This window comes from Pyxicephalus adspersus, chromosome 4 (genome assembly GCF_032062135.1).
Source record: "Pyxicephalus adspersus chromosome 4, UCB_Pads_2.0, whole genome shotgun sequence".
In the NCBI taxonomy this organism is placed as follows: Eukaryota; Metazoa; Chordata; class Amphibia; order Anura; family Pyxicephalidae; genus Pyxicephalus; species Pyxicephalus adspersus.
In genome coordinates this window covers 57,162,006-57,179,317 of record NC_092861.1, presented here as the reverse complement: position 1 = coordinate 57,179,317, position 17,312 = coordinate 57,162,006, and positions in this window count along the sequence as shown.

The following is a 17,312-nucleotide window of genomic DNA, read 5'->3' as shown; positions in this document are numbered from 1 at the left end:
TCAACCACTGCCTTGAAACACAAGGACTTGGAAAATTCACACGGGAGATTGTTTGAGGGAAATATTTATTCACTGTTTAATAAATAGAACACCATGTAAACAGTTAAATACAATAATGTTTTGCAAAAGGAGTTGAAATTCAATCTTTTTTAGCAGTACCACTTCCTTGGTCAGCTAAATAGGCAAAAGGTAAAATTTCACTGTCTAATGCGGAGGCTTAAGAAAAGCAGATCACATAACAGCTGGATTGATAAACCAGGAATTTTCTTAATCATGAACTATATTTGTTTGGCTGTGTGAACATTAATTTAAATAAAATGATTCTCTATACAGAATTGCACATTCTTTTGCAAATATAACAGTAAACCTACACGTAATATCTGGTGTAATAAGCTGTTTGCTGGGAGTTGTCCTTTGGTATTCCTAAGGACTACATTGATACCACCCTATAAAATAATTTGAAGTTTAGGATTCATGTTAGGTTTCTTAAATCTTAAACTTATAGCAACTATATTTGTAACACATATTTAGCTAACTGTGAAAAAATCCCGAATGCACTAAACTTAACAAAACCATCAATTAACTAAACCATTTTATATTCTCCTATAACTGAAAAAGCTGCAGAATAGCATTTTGTTTTACAGTTAAAAACAAAACAAATTCAGAATGCTTTAAGCAACTTTGGAAAGAAGAAATAGGATTTCCCCTACAGTCAAGAAAATTATATTGCAAAATCATTCTATTTTGATTGTATTTCATATTACAAACAAATTCACATAGAAAACAAGCTTGAGGGTTTTAATAAATGCAAGCCTCAGCTGTAAGCATATCACCCCATTTGTCTCAAACTTAAAAAGGAGGGTTAAGGCTGCCAGATTTTAATAGCTTGGTATCCTTCTTCCCTTGCAGCTGCAGTGTAATATGCCACGGACCAATACTTGATACTTGAAATTCCTTGCATGAGATTTCCAATATCGCTTTCAGCACTTAAACACAGAGGAGAGAGAGGAGAGGACACACTGAGGTCCTACCAGGAAATTAACTATTGAACAATTCCCTCTGGATATATTTCATATTTTAGTAACTTTTGAGTGAAAGGACATGCCTTCGGCCACTGGCTACTTTGTAGACACAAAGGGATCACACTTTACCCAAAACACACATTCACTCTCTCTCCATATTTCTCACTCTATATATATTTGGTCTATGTTTTATATAAGATTTGTTATATATAAAGGTTTTGATAACAGAAGTAAAAAAGGAAGTATAACTTTAAGAAAAAGTCCCATTAGAAAAAGGGAACAACAATGCATACACAGATCAACAACACTTAATAAATTCTGTACTATGAAATAATATTGTATACCAAATACACTATTTCAAGTCATATTGTTGGACTTATCCAGCTGAGATCATATTACAAGTGCAACAACATTTTCTCTTGTCTGCACCTAGGAGTCTGACTTTTTCCTAGGTGTAAAAGATAAGAAAGCAAATGTATATTGTTTTAAGCATTAGCAGTTAGTAATTTCCCTGCTTATCTATACTTCTGTAAATAAGTTTGAAGACTAAAACCCAAGATATAAGTACTGCAGATGTTTTGATCTCTGAGGATAGCAGAGAATAACGAGAAATTGGGCTAGTGGTCAGAGTCTAAAGCTGCATACACACTTGCAATAATTATCGTTGGAAACGAACGACTAACAACTGATCGTCCGATAATCGTTATCAAAAAAAGTGCACAACGACGCCAACGAATGAGGATTGTCGCTGCAAACGAACGTCCGTCCTGGCGGAGCGACAATTGTTCACTATCTATTGTGTGTTCAGTCGTTCAGTGATCGTGGATGTTTCTGCAGTACACTTTCTCCTTTACATGTCACTTCCTACATTGTTCAAACGATTGTATCCAGCATGTGGACACTATTGGTGGATTATATTTAAACAATTGTTTTGTTACAGCATGTACAGAATTGTGCACAATACGATTGTTCAAAATAATCGTGCATAATCGTTAGTCGTTCGTTTAGTGTGTACCTATGTTAGGCAGCACTAAGTTAGGTTTAATGTTATATGTAGTACTATGCTTCTGTAACCTTATAAAGTAAGGCAAAATTTGGGAGGCCAGCATCCATCACAAACATCATGAAACTTTTTCCATCAACCAAAGGGTAACCCTAAAAAGGTTGTACACTTGATACTTAAAGAAAATCAGACAAATCTGACAGATCAATGCACTCAGTGTTTGAAATATACACAATACAAAAGAAAAATTGGGACTATATAAAAATTTGTGTGTGTGTGTATTACAATACATCCAGTGTAAATTTTAATAGCTTCATTAGAAATATATCTACTTGGAAAAACATTGTTCAATTATTGTTATATATTATTGTATTTAGCAATCATTGTTTTGTATATATATATATATATATATATATATATATAATATATTTTTTTTTTATATTTTTTTAATTGTTTAAATTAAGTATAGTGCAGTGACCTGCTACATTCAAATAGGCATGGCACAATGTTTTCATATTTTCTATAGATTAGAGCGCAGCCACACTGTCACTCTACATACCATGCATGGCCTTAAAGTTGCGTGATTTTATTTATCATATACTGGACCAGACATTACCAAATCTCACCAAATTTGGTGAGATTTGGTAATGTCTCACTCATACCAAAAAAGTACTAAGTAGCTGTTTTTAATTAAAAGTAATTCAAGATTTCTACTTAAATACGCCATGTATTTGGAAAGCAGAGACATTTGTTTTTAGTGATTCATACTGATATTTAAAAAAAAATTTACTATTTTGATGTTAGGCAACATGACTTTTATTGACACACACTGATTAGACTTGGGTCAAATTTATTTTAGACTAATATAGTAATAAAGTCTTCCTATTTTTAAGAGTGGGTATTTACTAAATGGAAATGCATGTCTGAATGTCTGTATCAATAAATCTAATTTCCTTTTAACATTTGTACTGAACCTTAAAGACAATACAGTGAATAAAACACACATTTGCAGAATAATGTCTAGTATTGTATGATTGCATCTTACAGTTAATTGGCCCTAAAATCAATTCTGTATAAGTAGTAAATGAATCCATGGGTCATTTGCAGCTTGTTGTGCTCTCTGCCAGACACACGCTGAAATTTTTTTTTGCAAGGAATAAGGATTCCCTCTTTTATTTATTTACTTATTGTTATCTCTATATTGGTCAAAAAGTTTTTAAACTTTACATCTATGTATTCATTCTTGATATTTCTTTGTTCCTAAGGTAATTACTTAGGCAGGGTAAGCTATGTACACATATTAGATAATGGTTACCCTAGACAAACAGTTGTAATTGTGTTGGTCAAAAAATCTAGAATGTTCTTAGCAGTCCCCTAACACCCTTTAGCTCAATAGAGCTGAACAGCACTGTGTGTACATTGTTTTTCATTCCTACTCAAGAAGTTTTCATGAAAGGTAATTCCCAGCAACAGAGATCTAGCATACACATATCTAAATTTAGATGTACTTCAATAAAAGCTCTGTTTGCTTTCAGTGTTTACAGAAAGTATAGGCGTCATGTTATGTTATGCCTATTAAACATTACATTTTAAAATGCATTTCGTAATTCTTCATAGGTACATATAGACAATCCTGCTAGTCTAAACTTACAACAACTATTGAAATATTATGGAATGGCTTAAATGTTCTATCCTACTGTAAGGCTTTGGTGCAGCAGCAGTATTCGCCAGACACCAGTTCCCCGAACCAACGCCGCTGTTTTTGCCTATAGTCTCGGGAGACTGCTGAGCAGGAGTCTCCCAGCACACGGTTGTTCCGGGTATATAGTGTGCAAGAGAGAACACCCGGGGAAGGTCTGGCAGAGGACCAGGAGCCTACAGATAAAGCAGAACAAGGGCAAATTCAGAATACTCAGCCAAAGTCATACACAAGCAATCAGTCCACTAGAGTTGTTGTTATTGTTACTTTTTGTTTAATATTTGAAAACTCTCAATAAAAATTACATTTAATTATTAAAAAAAAAAAAGAAGAAAGGTCAGGAATAGAAAATGTCAGCAACAGTAACTCAAATGGAACATCCACCAGCAGAAAATCAGCCTAGCGAAAAACTACAACAGGCACTGTTAGCTAAGAGCAGAGAGGTTATAGGGATCTAGCAGTCACTGGCATTGTGGGACTGAGATCAGGAACTACTCTGCATATCAGCTGCAGCACAGCTCCAAATTCACTTCAGTTGCACAGTCTCAGCACAGGGGATGACAAGAGATCAAACTCAGCTAAAGGGAAACAAGGATGCTGCACACTGCAGAGGTCAAACAAGTAATTCCTAGATCTCCTCTGCTGCTATAAGCACCGCCGCCAGAGGGAATAAGCTGGACGCAATATACTGCAGTGCGACACCACTCGGGATTGTCAGCCAAAAGCGCGTCTCCTAACACCCACCCTATTTTTTTAATCCCCAATATTTAAACACCATGTACCAGTTATTATTTTTAAATTTATGATTTAAAACTCATGGGGAAATGTTTTTGAACTATCTTCATTATTTATTGAAGTATAATTAGTACAATTAAAATCAATCCAACCTAAAAATGAAAATATCCATAAAGTGAAACATAAGCTAATCATTAACATAACTGATGCAAACAAGCACCAAGCCAAAGGTATAGAAATAAATATATTCATAAATATATTCATAAAGACACAATGATGTAAATATGGTTGTCAAATCAGATGCTTTTTATTCAGTCAAGCAATTCTTTCAAGCAGTGATACAGAATGCTTTTAGCTGCATGTACTTTATAGGCTGTACTCTTAGAGGAACAATGCCTGTGTGTCATGCAGACTGTGAGGCTTAGATGTTTCTTCCTATAAAATAGTTAATACATTACTAGTTATCACCAGTGTCAGAGAGATAGGAAAGAAACATTATATTACATAATAATGTATCATAACAATCACCCATTCATCATGTGTCAATAGGAGGTTCTGCTTTATAATTGCTAAGCTATTGAGTATATGTAAATTTACAATGTATATATTACATATATTACAGAGCTGCTTTTTTCATCAAAACATATGTTGGATGCTCAAAGACTTATATAGCAAAAAAAATTTTGGGGATGTTTTTTTTTAATTTGTACCATTGGGGAAATGTCTTTTTCTTTTCTGTCTCAGATATTCAATAGAAAGAACAAATCTCCCATTGGGCCTAATTTATTATATAAAGCTCTTCAGGACTGGAGAGAATACACTTTCGTCAGTGAAGCTGGGTGATCCAACAAATCTGGAATGGATTTTCTAAAGTCATTTGTTATTCATTAGCCAATGTTTTCAATCCTGCAACAGATCGATTCCACGTTTTCTGGATCAACCAGGTTTGTATCCTTTCCAGTCTTGGAGAGCTTTAATAAATCAGCCCTATTGTGAGAGAAAAAACACTTTTGTCCCTTTTAGAAGATTTACCCTTACCTTGTTTTAAGGGCAAATCCAAACTTCTGGAATTCCTTTTACTTTATTTTCAATGAAAGTGGTCAGCAGTACAAATAAAGGAGTTATTCTTTCCAGGGGGACAGTTACTTCCTAAAAAGAAATGCTGCCTGCTGTGTGCATTAGCAATGGGAGCCCAGTCTAATGTTTGCTGCAGAACTGATCTTACACAACAAAATGCTTTTTCTGACATACCACTTTCCGTAATCGGTAAACTAGGGGTGGGGGGTCATGGTTTTAAAAATGTGGGAGTCATTTATTCTTTTTATGGTATGCCAAACTGTAATTTTATTTTCATATTAGTATATATTTACATATGGGAGTAAACGTATATAACATAAAGCACTAGTTTGTAAGCTGGCAGAGTTGTAAAAATTGTATGGGATCATGGAAACCAGAGGCTTTGCAGAGAGTTGGGTTATATAATGACACCAGTTCTAGTCTTACTTAGTTATATGTGCACAGGCCACAGGTGTGTTTCTCCTGTGTGAGCAGTGGTAAGGACACACAAGGTATTATTATTATTATTACTCGGTATATATATATATATAGCGCTGACATATTATGCAGTGTTACAAAGTCCATAGTCATATCACTAACTGTCCTCAAAAGGGCTCACAATCTAATGTCATTAACATAGTCTAAGGACAATTTTTGAGAAAGATGAAAAACCTAACCACGTTTTTTGGGCATGTGGGTAAAAAACCCATGCAAATACGGGGAGAACATACAAATTCTTGCAGATCAAGTCCTGCCCAGTCAAAGTGCTGTCTTGCCTAGTGCTACAAAGGTATGCTAGGCACTGAGCAAATTGTTAGTGCAGTAACAATGTAATAAAAGATACACAAGATATAATACTACAGGTATTCCTCCTTTAACTAATTACCTGCTTACCTACAGCTTGCAATTATGACTGTTCTGTAATGAGTACACTGTGCAAGAACTGTGCAGCATCTCTCCTTTATTCTTCTGAGTCCATCCTTTGTTCTGCATAGTGATCCTCCGACTTCTTCCTCGATCCAGGTCCATGTACTGTCAGTGATCCTGTCACTGACATATGCTGCACAATTGCTCTTTAATAACCAATTTGCTTAGGTCGTTAAAATGGAACCAGGTCGTTAAGTGAGCAGCATTTGTAATGTATATGTCCTCTGAAGGCAGTATTGATTCTTAGAAAAAAAATCAGTAGGAAATATTGATGACCAAAGTTCTATATGAGTTAAATCTGATAAATAACCAATTTCATAACTTTGAGGGGAAAAGGAAGTGAGAGTTTCTACAAAGGTCCTCTTTAAAAAAAACTGGTAAAAAATGGTTCTGTTACCTTTTCCATAAAACCACTAGCAATACCCTCAAATTTTAGGGTCAGCTACAACCCCCAGCAATAGCCCCCCGACCACAACAATAACTCATAGCCCAGCAATACCCACTATCCCAGACAACAATTGGTGGATTTGCAGCATATCAGTTCTAAGTCTTTTTACATTTCTTCTTCCTTTCATTGCATATATATTTAAGGGCAACACACTATGGATTAATGGCTTTAAATGCATCATTTGGTATAATTAAAAAATAATGTAATATATAACAACAAAGATAATAAACTCTTCTTTTTGTCTATTTTTTAGATCATCCACTGTGAATCACCCTTGTTTCATGATATGTGTGCTGAGGAAGTAAACACATTTACTTCATGGAGTGCTGTCCTATGTATATTTTATCAGTACAGAGACAGATCAGTGAGTCAGCATCACTACAGTCTTTTGATTGTAAAATACTCCAAGAAGATGCAGAGTATTGTCCATTGTCCTATAGGAAAAAGGCTTAGAATATGAGTGAATGAGTTACTTATTCTATTTCAAATATGGCACTGGTAAATATTTACAAACTATACTGTAGGAAGATGATAGGTAACAAATATCAAGAATGAGGTTTGGGCCCAAGTGCTTTTGTGGTTTGGGCAAATTTTGCCATCCTAAATCTACTGTAACCATAATACACTGCCTGGCTATTAAACTTGGGTGAGATGTTAGCAGTGGATGCAGAGTGCAGGGGTGGAAGGAACTCAATGTGCACACTTGTTGTTTGGGCAATAGGTTAATTTCCATTTTAGTTTCTTAAGGCTCCAGTTTGTGTTTTTCCTACCCTCCCGCATTCTTGTCTGTCTGCCAACCAACTTTAGCTTGACTTTCGACTATGCTTGTTCCCTTCCCACCTGGACCTTTGGCCTGTCCCCATTTCTGAAGTTGCATTTCAACTTTTTACCATGCTTTGGTTTATATTCAATATGCTCCGTGCACCTAAGTGGAAATTCGGATTCTAAGTGTTCGAAGAATGAGACTAGCGAGGAAGAGTGGGTACCAGTATGCTGTCATTTGGAATGAAAAAAAAAAATAGGCCAGGGCAAGCTAAAGCTGTATTAATAAATATAAAATATTATTCAGGGAAGGGTGAGTATGGTATGGCTGTTTGATTTATTGTTTAATTTTTGCTGCTGCCTTCCCAAAATGGCAACTGAGAATCACTCAGACCAGGAAAGATTCTGCTAGACTGCTTAAGGAATGGGTTGCAGTGAAAGAAACTTGAACAAAGTGGGCTCCTGGACTTAACATACAGCCATAACATACTCACCCTTCCCTGAATAATATTTTATATTTAATAATACAGCTTTAGGCCTTTTTATTTCAGTCCAAATGACAGCATACAACTGTATTTGACCCTGACTTTTAAGGTTCTTCTAGACTGCTTAGGAATGGGTTGCAGTCAAAAAAACTTGAACAAAGTGGGCTCCTGGACTTGTGGTTATAGCTCTATATTAATTTTTTCAGACAACACACTTGTTGTTTGGCAAGCCAGAAGCTCTAGCACATACTATGCAAGTTTCAGCTAGTGATCCACCCTGGAAACCCAATAGTCCATGTGGTCCTCACTTTTAAAAATGTCTGCATCAGCCCTAGACCAGATAAAGTAATAGCTGAGAAGAGTTCCTGTTCCTAATATAGGAGCAGTGAATAATATTTACTGAAACATTCTCTGCTAAAGAATTTTCCAGGTCTAACTGTTTTAACAGCGGTACCTGATTCCCCGCCAGGGGACTTTTCAGTAAATGTCAGATTCAATGATTTGTAACTAGACTTCTCTTAAATTTATGTGACAGGGATAAAATAATACTTATGAGATAAAACAAAATATCAGAAAAAAATCAAACTTTAAGCAGTTAAATGACCATCTTATAAGACAAATCAGTTTTGGACCTAAGTGTGTCTTGTAATTGAAAGGGAACATTTTTTGAAAGGAATAACAGATAAAAAATAAAAGAAGTTAAACAAATTATTTATTTTAGTGAATCTAACCAATAGTATACACAGCAGAAGTGTGCATTCTTTTTATACTAAGCAGCATGAAGCTTTTAGTTCACTTCCTTAAAGCTTTTCCTCAATTAGGAGAGTTCTTGTAAATAAGCATTTTCCAGCTGATTTCATAATATTTTACAGCCTCATTAAATTATGGGTTATTTCTTCCATTTTCAGTATCCTGTACACCTTTTGAAGAGAGGCTGTCTTCATTAGGATTAATTGTTAACTAAGAGAGACAAACTTACAAAATGGCAATTCATTTTTACTTTTCTAATTGAATTAGTGAGTTTATTGTGTTCCATTTAACCAGGAAGGAAGCCTGACTCACTTGCAATGCTAAATAAAGTCAATATTGATTAGTGTTAATGTGTGTTCAATGCAATTATCGTAGAGACACAAAAATTTCAGCAGCACTTAACAAATAATTTTAGGGACCGCAGAAGACAGTTTGAAAATTTCCCATGTATTGCTTGTATTCTGAGAAGAAAAGGGTCAGAAGAATAAACAAAATATTTTCTGCCTGAAATCAAATGTTATTGTTAAATTATTATCTTTCTAAAAGTAAAGAAAACCTCTTCTTTGCTTATACTGGACAGGGTAATAGATTTAGTTATGTTTATATTCAATGTATACAGCTGCACCCTTTAAACGATGTAATTTATACTAAAGTTTTCATTCAAGCTTTAGAGTGCGCCATTTGTTTTTTTTCTTGTAATCTTGTTTTTCTTGTGATCTTGTTGGTTTAACCAAGCATTTTTTTCAAATATTTTTTAATGGTCTGCAAAATAGGGACATGTTAGACCTATGTCCCTTTTCTATATGGAAAAGTTGGGAGGTATGGTTCAGTACTGGTGTGCAATCCAAATCTGCCAACATATTTTTATGTACTCCTAAACTTATCTTTTCAATACATATCATTACCAGTCATTAACAAAGCTGAAGCTATACTGAAGGATTGAGAGCACCTAAGTTAGAGATTGGATATTAGCACAGATATTAGATGTGAAGCTATTGTAAGTCTTAGTAGATAAAGGTAGGAAGCAGGAGTCCTGTGTTGCAAGAGCATATACTATATGTGTTTACATGACTTGGCAGGGCTGCGTTTAAAGGGGGAATATTGAAACAACCAGTACTTCCATTCTGTTATCATTCCTTTAATAAAATACACTATATTCTATGTTGAAAAAAATTACTTTAATCAAATTCAGAAAACCTTCTAAGTGCATTATATTTAAAACAATTATAGTCATAAGGTAATCTTAATTTAATTAAGGCCTTCACATATTCCACAGTATAAATATCATGAGTACCCATACCAACCAGATATCACCAGCTTGGTGAGCGTTTTTAAAATGTTATACTTGTCCCACAACCCTAAACAAGTAACCTTCCATTGATTCGATGATTGCAATGTACATACACCAGTTGTACCATTTTACCATAGGTAAGAAACAGAAATGTATTATCTGTATTCAGCTGTTTTTAGCATCACACCAAATGCCCCATCACAGCACATAGGGTGCCTCAAGGCTTTCACATAAACCATAATTAAAAACATGCAGACCCATTTCAATTAAACACACACCATCATCCCTAAAGTTTCCAGGCAAAACATAAAAAAAACATGTGCTGAACTGCCACACAGCTCATGCGATATATAGTCATGGTCAAATATATTAGCACACCTGCGTTTATGTCAGAAAATGCACCACTTTGTTGCAATTAAAAATGCTTTGGCATTGTCCTGTTTATTTATTTTGTTCGCACTGGAAGAACACAAAAAAGCAGAGATAAAAAAATCTGATACATTCCACACAAAACAAAAAAAATAAAAATAGCAATATAATGCATAAATTAATATATAATGAAATATAAATATAATACATATATAATGAATTAAACTGCCAAGATAGCAAACATTGGAAGGCATATAACAATAACTTTTGGGATGTTAGATACTCCAATTCCTAGTACTGATACGCACCGCTATAGTCCGAAGAATAACACAACCTGAAATTTTCCCCATGCAAACTCCAGGTATTGAAAGAGACAGCCCCTGGACCACCTGCCAATAATCAGCTACTAAAATGTTTCTTTGATGTGTAAACATTTAAACTGACCATCCTGGGAACTAATGAGATTTGACTAAAACAGGAATGCTTAACAGGAGACATCCCTCCCTTTAAAACAGACTCCCTGCCCCCTTAATAAGATGACTTAGTACATTATTCAACATTAATCAACACAAGTATGTAAAACAAAAATTACTTATTGTCAGAAAAAGAAAAAACATTTTGTAACCCTTACCTTTGTGACCATTGACAATAATGCACTTTAGCAAGTTACTTCTGATTCTGATAACTGCTAGTGGCAGGACTATGGCTCTTCCTTTTTTGTGTAGCTTATCCATTCAGACAGGCCACCACAAAAAGGCATCTGCTTTCGTTATGGTTATGAACCTGCAAAGATACATACAAAGAGGCAACACCACAAACCTACACCCAGCATGGCCAATCACCACTTCAATCTAGAAATATTGTCCTCAGAAGTACCCTGAACATCACCACCTAGAAAAAGGGATTCCAGGGATTCACCAACAAATGTTCCTGCAACCTACTTTTCAGACTAATAGTGACTTAATCCATGTCTACAGCGATCCCCAGTCTCTGTCCCTCTGCCAAAAGCTGCTGAGTTTCAGCTGGCAAATGGTTTCCCCACTATGTGAGACCCCACTCACTGTATATTAAACATGCCCCATCTGCTGACATGTGCAGAATATCTACCCCTTTGTGCTACAAAGCCTACTCCCCAACAATTATGTCATAAGTGAGAAAAATCTTAAACAAACTGCTGCTTCTGCAACTCCAATGGGATAATGCAAAACAGTCCCAGCCATGAAGGCCTTGTGAACACCCACAAACAACAAAATAATAAACATAGAGTAAAAGTAGAAAAAAGGTGGAGGAGGATGTGGAAGACTAATAAAAAATGTTGTCTTTCTGCTTCCATGGCTGTTTTGGAAATAACATCTTCTTCATCTTGCCAAAAACATTTACAGTTCTCAGGCTCATGCCAACTTCACCCTAAAACTTCCCATCCCTTTTGCATCCCACCACAATTATTTCACCCTTGTCCTATTGTGAAAATGACTCAGGGTGTCCAATAATGCTATATACTAATGCAGGGTTTGTAGCTTCCTGTGTTCACCCATTTGGTTACAGGTGAGCAAAGTAACACTGTTCTATCCTCCAACCGTAAGTATCCTACTCCCTCCTACTCCCATATCCTAATCCCTTACTATACCAGTGACTCAACACCCATAAATTGAAACAACCTTAACTGGTTTACAGTGCATAACTCTGCTTTTTATATATTCTGTAAAGGAGTGTGTAGGGAAACAATATAAAGTTAGATTCAAGATTTATGTGTATTATCATACATAACTGAATTTAATATTGTTTTATATGTATCTTGAGAGTGGCTAATAAGTAACTCAAACTAAATATTCCTCTGAAAAGCTCTTCTTACCTTCCAAGGCTGTATACTATTTTGCAAAGCAGTCATGTCATTTGCAGTGAACTATGCAACCAGGAGTCAGAGAATGTTTGCTACAATTGGAGCAACAAAACTCCAGTTAGATGGCAAAAGTATTACAAGTTTTGAATGATTTATTTTTAATTTACAGATAAACATGTGCAACGTTTCCTTTAATACATAATAGGCATTTGCTTTCATTGTAGCATACATCCCTGTTGAACACCTACATGGCAGTGGAGTGATTAAGTGCATTTGGTTTCTCTATTTTTTTTTTTCCTATTTTTCTTTTATTTGTGAAAGTTTAACATGTTTGCCCACCAGGTACCTATCAAATAAATTCACTATCATTTCAAGGGCTAATGAAATTCCTGCTGCGCCTCAGATTGAGGTAACAACAGCTTGTATATTTGCTTATTGGATGTCTGAAAATCTCATAATCTCTTACAAAACTGTTCAGGATTGCTGAGCCATCCACTGACAATACTTCTTTTGCTGCAAATGTACATGCAAGGCAGATTCTAAGTCTTTTTATTAAGAATATCTGCTACAAAACATTTTGCAGCATTTTACTATAGAGAAAAACACATTTTTTCTTGAAGAATCACGACCACTTTACAGAATTTACTTAATAAACTATGTCACAGTATATTTAACAACATGCACAGCTAATCAGAGGAAATAAACTGTTGTTTAAGAGCTCTGATAAGCCATATATTTTATCTAGCATAGTCTAATTCTTCTTACTGTAAAACAAGTAACCAGTCTATGTCAAACTCAATTTCTATGCTAGTATCCCTCCAACTGATATGTCTTTATAAAGTTGCAAAAGAATTTAAAGAAAACCCAATATATATGTTACTGCACTATTGTATGTTTAATATTATATCATTGGTCCATATAAATGCACATACAAGAATAGGGGGTTCATCCATGCACATGTTGCCAAGTACAGGTAGTCCCTGAGTTACGGACATCTGACATACAGACAAGACTCCTAGGTACGAACAGGGCTTCCCTGCTCTGTGCAGGATGGAGGCTGAATGGGGGCAAGGGGGGGGGGGGGGGGTGGTTTGCATGACTTGCAGATTAAATCTTTTGCTAACACAGCTGAGGCTGTGGGTGATCTTAGGGGGTGAGCTCCTTCTGTAGCCTCTTGTAACTCTTTAAAGACCATGACAAACTCTGCAGGTATTTCGTTTTGCATATCAAAGCACAGCTTGCTCCAGAAGTTAATGAATGTCTAGGCTCCATAAAGTTTTTTTGTTTTTGCTATGTTTGTGTTAAACTCACAGTGAGGATTTTATACAGTAACTGACACCACGCTGCCCAATATTATGTTAAGACATCTGTCCTAATTGCATTTATTAAATTGATGTACTTGTTCCGACTTACATACAAATTCTACTTAAGAACAAACCTACAGTCCCTATCACATATGTAACCCGGGGACTACCTGTAATAGAAAAGTGCTTACCCAGCATGTGTGGTAGGTGGCCCACTCAGGATTTTGAAGGAAAGGTACAAACATATAAATAAATTCAATATGCTTTATAGGGGCAAAATGGCTTTTGCCTTGGTCCCATCACAATAAACAACCAATCAATATGCTGCAATATATTTGGTAATGGTCTGACAGCAAAGAAACTTGTATTTTAACTTTGCTGCGCTTTAAAATCACATTTTAAAAAATAACGGTTTCTCTGCAAAAAGAAGTTCCAACCTAATATATCATTGGTCTGAAATAATGAAATAATTACAGCTAGTTTGGGTACAAATTGTGTTCATATATAGTCATCTGGGTCTAATTCCATTTAAAATGGGTGACAGGCCCCTCTTCAACCACTATGCTTGATATCATCCTATACCAGCCTCTCTCTCTCAACCTCCTTAACATGGGGAACTCGTTTATAAATTTTCAGGTTTACGGGGAACACCTTTTATAATTACTAAATCCACAGCTCACAGTACATTAGTGTGGTTTTTAGTGGGAAGAATGTCACTGTTATAGCCAAAAAGATCACTGGTGTCACTTAAACTGACCTGAGAACCAAAAATTGCTTATTGCTAAGGAACTCCTCACAACCTCTGGAGGAACCCTAGCATGCTGTCCTTTAGCATGCAATATTGCAGGTATTAGGGAAAAAAATAATAATACCTGGAGACATAGGGTTCTGTACTGAGTATGGGAACCAAAAAGTGTCGGGACCAGAGATAATCAGCTTCTTAGCTTATAGACAATGATTATGGAATGTTGTATAAAACCTCCTACCATATCCCCTTTTATATATTTGTATCTACAGAATATTTAGAGTACAGGGAAATTTTTGGTACTTATTTCACAATAATCCATAAACTTGTTTTATGAAATCAATACATTAGCTTAGCCTAACTTCACGTATCAGATATAAAGGCAGGCCAAATAATTTATTGGGAACTTACACACAGTGGTAGCTCTTTGTGACTTTATTTTCTTTCTCCTATATATTATAGCACTGATGTGTTACACCATTTTTCAATGCTTTATAGTGCAAAAAAGGTATCAGCCCCTGTCTTGCAAAGATGTTTAAGCTTATATCAATACCATACACCCTAGAGCCAATTTACTTACTAGCATGCTTTATGATTGTGGGTGCAAACCTGCACTCTTTCCATATATTTGAACCCCAGAGCTGCAAGGCAACTAACCTCTTAACCATGCTGCAAGCGGATACATAAATTCCAGCTGCAAATATGAATCTGTTTTCCTGGTGGGCAGAGCTAAAGCAAAAACAAAATATTGTTTAGCTAAAGTGATTAAAAAAAAAAAAAGAATAAAACAGTTAAGAATAATGAATACATAAATGCTCCGAGGTGCTTGTACAGGACTCAGCAGCAGGCTGACTTGACATGCACATAAGTATTTATCCTCATTAAGTGATTTATCTCCTTTTCTTTCATGTAGAGAGTGAATAATACATCTAATCTGACTGATAGGTGTTCTGATATGAAATGAATGAATAAGTGTACAGACATGATCACAATCACTTCTCTTGCTGTGTAACTAAGTACTTCCACAGGGCACTTATCGCAAATGACCCTGTGACTTTGCCTGAAGAGTGACTGACGTAGTATCTGCCTACTTGCAATGTGTAAACAGTAATGAGCATCGTTAGTAGTCTGTGGAGAGCGACCTTATTTCTCCTATACTCAATTAAGAAAAAAAATTCAAAGCGTCAGCAGCAAACTTAGACTCACGGGCAAATAACTAGCACTAAAAACTAATATAAAAGTAATGTCATGCATTGGGCATAGCATATTTCACCTGAAATACATGGGTCTGCTGCTTATACATTTCTGTATTTCTCTGTTATTATTAATGTTTTAACATTATTATATTTTTTTATTTATTTAGCACTATCATTTTCAGTATTATTGACTATATATATACTTGACTATAGTTAGACTAGTGGTAAAAAAAATGGCTTCACTGCTCCAAGGCACCTCTACTGGCAACTGGCAGGTGCCTGGGAGCGGTAACAGATAGACCCGCTAGACTATGTTTAGGTGTTTCCTTTTTTACTTTTTTCCACTTCCAGACCTTCAGAACCCCTGAAACCACTTAAAATACCTAAACAGCTGTAAAAAAATCTAAGTCTATGAAGGAGGTTTGGGTGACAAACAGCTCTTGTGAAGGCATGTAAAGGCTCAAAATATGTGCAGTAAATACTACCACAAGCAAACACCTGTAAAACATGGAGAAAAAAACAAATCCATGTATTCCAATATTTTTTTTAGGGGGACTAAATGCTGTACTTGTGGTACTGCTCAAAAATGCTAGTGTGAATTCAGCCTTAAAGTTTAAATATATACAATAGGAAAGTCCAACGATGTAAGAAAAAAAGCACGTAAATGACGTAAAGTAAAAAACCAAACAAACAATTGTTTGTTGAACCAAAACAGCAAAGAAAAACTATGCAGAGAGATGATATTATTATTATTATCATTATTATTATTATTATTATTATTATTATTATTGATAATATTAATATTAATATACAGTATTTATTTAGCACCAACATATGCATACGCAGTGCTGTACATTAATAGGTGTTGCAAATGACAGGCAGATACAGAGAGTGATAGAGGAGGAGGAGAGGACCCTGCCCAGAAGAGCTTACAATCTAAGGAGGGGGGGAGTAGCACACAATAAGAGTGGGGATATGGTACAGTGGAGGAGCGGAGAGAGCAGCAGGGGGAGTATTTTTTTACCATGTCAGAAATGTAAGTGGGACAAGAACTGTGGAGGGAATTGAAGGCAAAGCACAGGAGCTTGAATTTGACTCTAAGGTGAAATGGAAGCCAATGAAGAGAACTACAAAGAGATGCAGCAGAAGAGGAGCGGAGGGAAAGATGGATGAGTCTGGCTGCAGCGTTCATAATAGATTGTAGAGGAGAGAGTCGGGTTAGTGGAATACCAGAGAGGAGGAGGTTACAGTAGTCCAGACGAGAGATGATAAGAGCATGTACAAGGAGTTTGGTGGTCTCTGGAGAAAGATAGGGGAGAATTTTGGAGATGTTTCACAGGTGAAAGTGACAGGACCTGGAAATGTTCTGAATAGGGGTAAAGGAGGGCATAATCAAAGATGACGCCAAGAGAATGTGCCTAAAAGGGGGGGGGGGGGGTTGAATAACAGGGTTATTAACAGAAATATGTCAGGGGAAGATTTGGAATTTGAGAGGGCATGAGATAAAATGTTCTGTTTTATCCAGGTTGAATTTCAAAAACCTGTTGTCACAGTACCCCACAGGACCAGGGGATCTGTGCTGCTGTCTGTGTCACCCACCTGACATTCCTCTGCAGCCCTGTTCTGGAATCCTGTCTGCTGGTCACTTCCTGGTCTCAATCATGTGATCTTCTGAGATCT